Here is a 4,353-nt window from a genome sequence, read left to right as displayed (position 1 = left end):
GTGACTATGAACAAGCTTCAATATAGAGTCTAATATGCGCCACCTTCTTCATGGTTTCCCCCAGCAAAAAATAGAAAGAGTTCCTTCCCATTCTTCTTTAAGAAGTAGAAGTGGGTTTAGAAAAGCTGCATGAGTTTGTGAGTGTTGGGATGGGGCCGAGTGCAGATGGTATGTTGTACGTGTGTGGCGTGTGGCGTGTGGCGTAGCACAACAGAGAACGGACACCTCGGAACCATGCATGACGGAGGCTCCACTGCTCTAAGTGCTGTGTCCAGAATGCCATAGTTGCCCAAAGCAGCTGCCGAACCAAATGGGATTACAGTCCCTCTTGCATCTCGAGCTTGACTTAGTTCTCTCGAGTTACCAGTCTTTGGCCTTGGCCCCAGTAATCCATACGTCCACATACTCCCCTGGGAGTGAGTCTACCTGGTGCTTTCACAGCCACAGGCCCCTACACGAGCCAGAGGCCACCTGGCTCGGCATGGCTGCAGTTCCCATGATCTTCTGAACTCCACCCACAGACGCTGCTCCCTCTTTTCTGCAGAAGAGACATCAAGTGGCCCTCGCAGGGCCACACGGCTATGAAGTGGCTGAACTTGGATTTGATGTCTGATCTTTCCGACTTAGAAGCCCTTCCATGGAACGAGGGCCCCATTTTCCCTGGGATGGGACCGAGGTTCTCAGGGCGCCTGAGGGTAATGGAAGACAGCTGCTTTGCCCACATATGTCTGGTACATTTTTGTAGCGTGAGAAGCTCTCTTCTCCCTCAGCAACCACTTGGGGGTTTTGGCTGCTAACCTCGTCCTCCAGGACAATAGCAGTCTACGCGAGGCAGGACCATGTTCCCACACCCCGGTCCAACCTCTTTGTGTTAATAAACCCTGGATCCCACTTGTTTCTTCTCAGCTTCTCATTTATTTTTCCGAAGAGCACAATAAGCACAATTGATTTTAAAATAAAAACCTCCGGCTTATGCACTAAGGCATTACTCAGAAAGGTTAAAAACGATGAGGAAGCATTATTTCCCATTATCCTTACTTTGTGACCTTGCAGTTGAAACACCACAAGACCGGGATGGCCTCTCTTGATGGCATCCCATGTAGGCAGCTGTTCCAGGTGGACAATGCAGATGGCAGTGTCTGGGTGTCCTTGGCTCAGAGCAGATACACACCGCAAAGGACAAAGGTTTGTAAGCCAGCAGAGCTGGAAGAGGCCTCTGCTCTCTTCAGCACAAGTACTTGCCTGGCTAGCTGGGGAGAGTGAGGGTGGTTCCATCCCGAGGGAAGGCGACCTCGGAAATTTGTGGGATGGGTGAGCAAAGAGCACTGAGAAAGTTCTGTCAAAAAAGGGAACTTGGCCTCCTTGTTGGGATGAAGCGAGGACGTCCTGATTCGAAATGCCCCACCAGGAACTGAGCCTGCATTTTCCTCTTCTCTAGCGGATGAGGTGGTGGAAAGACTCCTTGGGAGGAATGGAAAGTCAGCTCTGGCAGAGTGATAACTCTCAGTCACTAAAGGGGGCGAAGGACTTCATAAGGCAAGAAGAAATCACCTGTGAGAGGGTGGGCAAAGGTGGACTTTTGTGTTTGGAAGATGTGAAGACAGTCTAAGGGAAGGGAATGTGACTGAGTCCCAAGTCCCAGAATGTGACTGGCCCAACCCTGACCCAGTGCAGCTGCAGAGTTGGAAGGACATGTCCAGAGATGCCATGCCAGGATATGACTTTCTCGGGCCTGGAATGTCAAGGGGGTGCACAGAGCCCCAGCAGATGAGCTACATGGTTGGGGAAGAGGACACCCAGTTACGACTCAGTGATCGTGCCCAGCAGAGCCTGCCTCTCCCCGCTCTGGGCTCCCACCGTACCGTTTGTATTTCTGACGGCACACACTGCAGTCCTCCTTTTATTGGTTCAAGCTCGTTTAGCACTGTCTTGTCTCTCCCTCTACAAGATGAGCTCTTTGCAGGGCAGGGTTCACTTCCTATCAATGCTCAATGGCCCACACACTCAGCCATCTCCGGGCTCAGCAGACAGCAACTGGGGCTTGCCCTAGAAATCAAGCACTGGTCTTGCTGCATTTGTGTGTGGGATGTTAAGAAGACCCAACATGTCTCTAGCAGGGAGGTTGGGAGATGCCAGAATGGGTCTCTCAGCGTAGCTTTTGTGCCAGTGAACTCACCAGAATCCAGGATCCGGTCTTCAAGCTGAGAGGCTCAGAAACTAGATATGATAACATACTGAGTCAGTCTGTCTGTCATTTGGAGACAACATCAACTAAGTTCTTCAGATGAATATGCCAACTGGATTCTAATTTATTAATTTACATTGAAAAACATGTAAACATAATGGCACATGGACTGGAATGCCTGGGTCTATCTGAGGAGAGCCATCTCTCCTGGTTAATATACTTCCCATCAGCATTTAAATAAGCTCGAGTCTCTCTCATCTGAAAAAGAACAAAAACCGCCCAAAGCCCTGGGCCTCACATCCTCCTCCAGTTTTTACCTCTCTCTCTCCTCCTTCAGAAGCAAAATTCTACAAAGAATTCTTCATTGTCGTCTCAGTTTTTCACTATCCCCTTCAGCATGGCTTCTACCCAGCAGTGACATTCAAGATACTTAGTTACCAATACGGCCTGGAGGGGGATCGACTAACCACCGGGTTCTGGCAGGGTCCTGGAGACCTCCAGCTGGCTAGGAGGACCATGGGGAAGTCCACAGGTGAGCCAGGGAAAGAGCCAATGGGCTGAGGTGATGGGGAATATTTTAGGGGGCTTGGGTGGTAGCTGTTCACCAATCAACACATAAGTATTTCGTTATTCTAACCACCTACGTGGCTGTATAATTAGTTGCGGTGTGAACATCACTCCCCAAAAATAAGGGCATTGATAACTTGCACGTTGCTAAATCTGGTAAGGATATTTTTCAGTCCTCATCTTGATCTCTCAACCGTGTCTGCCACTTCTGACCTTCCCCTCTCCTTGAAACACTCCCTCCTCTTGTATTCCTGGCCTCACACTTTCCTGAGTTTCTCTTACAGTTTTGGTAGCTCTTTTTCCATCCCCTGGCCAGTAAATTTTGCAATTCCTAAAGGCTCGGTCTTAAGCTAACTCTTCTTTCAATGCTATTCTTTTCCCCTCGGCAACTACACCCACCAATGCCCGTGGACTCAATTTTAATTTACACGTCAATTAAGTCACATTCAATATCACAAGCCAAAAACGTTCCTCTGAGCATCATCTCTAAACACTTGAGTGTCTCGAAAGTACTTTGGGACAAATATTTAAGAAACACATATCTGATATAGGACTTGTATCCTGAAGATACGCTTAAAAATTCTCAAAAGTTGATAAAAAAAATTTAATGGGCAAAAGATTCAAACAGATACTTTAAGAAGATATAGAGATGGCAAATGAGCATATGAAAAGATATACGATATTATTAGTCATTAGAGGAATGTAAAATAAAATTACTACACACCTATTGAAATGGCTAAAGTAAAAAATAATGTCAACACCCAGTGCCGGCAGGGGTGTGGAGCAGCCGGCGCCCTCACGCACTGCTAGTGGTAATGCGAAATGGTTCAACCACTTTGGAAAACAGTTTAGCAGTTTCTCATAAAGTTAAACATACACTTAGCATTTGATGTGTGAAGAAGTCTCTGGTTTTTTGGGTTTTTTTGTTTTTAACGCCTACAGCACCTGGTCTTCCTAGCTGGTCTTCCATCCAAATACTTACCAGGCCCGACCCTGCTTAGCTTCCGAGATCAGACGGGATCGGGCTTGTTCAGGGTGGCGTGGCCGTAGACACACTTCGCATTTGAGCCAGCAATCTCGCTCTATTTATTATCACTATTTAGTCAAGAGAAAAACATATGAGAAACCTATATGTGAACATTTATTATGACTTTAATCATAATTGCCAAATACTAGAAACAACTCAGATGCCCTTTGATTGATGAATGAATAAACAAAATATGATTCTTCCACATCAGAGGATAATATTTAGCAATAAAAAGGAACTACTGAAGCATGGAAGAACGGAGAAGAATCTCAGGTGCACTGTGCTAAGTGAAAGAAGCCAGACTCCAAAGGCCCCAGATTACAGGATTCCGCCCAAATGGCTTCTGGAAAAGGCAAAATGATAGAAGGAGAAAACAGAGCGATTGTTGCTGAGGGTCTTGCAAAGGGGCAGGAGGAAAGTCTTTGGGGTGATGAGAAACAGGACCAACGACATAATCTTGCAGGGCCCAGTGAAAAATGAAAATGCACAACCCTGTGTCCAAAGATGATTAAGAATTTCAGGATGGTGACAGGAAAGCATGAAACCAAACACAGGGCCGTCCTAAGCACAGGGA

At 46.9% G+C, this 4,353-nt stretch overlaps 1 pseudogene; it reads right to left on the bottom strand.

The window, feature by feature from the left end:
• Positions 1-3,685: 3,685 nt before the first annotated feature.
• Positions 3,686-3,804, bottom strand: LOC111731386 (annotated as a pseudogene).
• Positions 3,805-4,353: the final 549 nt, after the last annotated feature.

This window comes from Pteropus vampyrus, unplaced genomic scaffold (assembly GCF_000151845.1).
Source record: "Pteropus vampyrus isolate Shadow unplaced genomic scaffold, Pvam_2.0 Scaffold368, whole genome shotgun sequence".
Lineage (NCBI taxonomy): Eukaryota > Metazoa > Chordata > Mammalia > Chiroptera > Pteropodidae > Pteropus > Pteropus vampyrus.
This window is presented reverse-complemented; position numbering and strand designations above follow the sequence as displayed.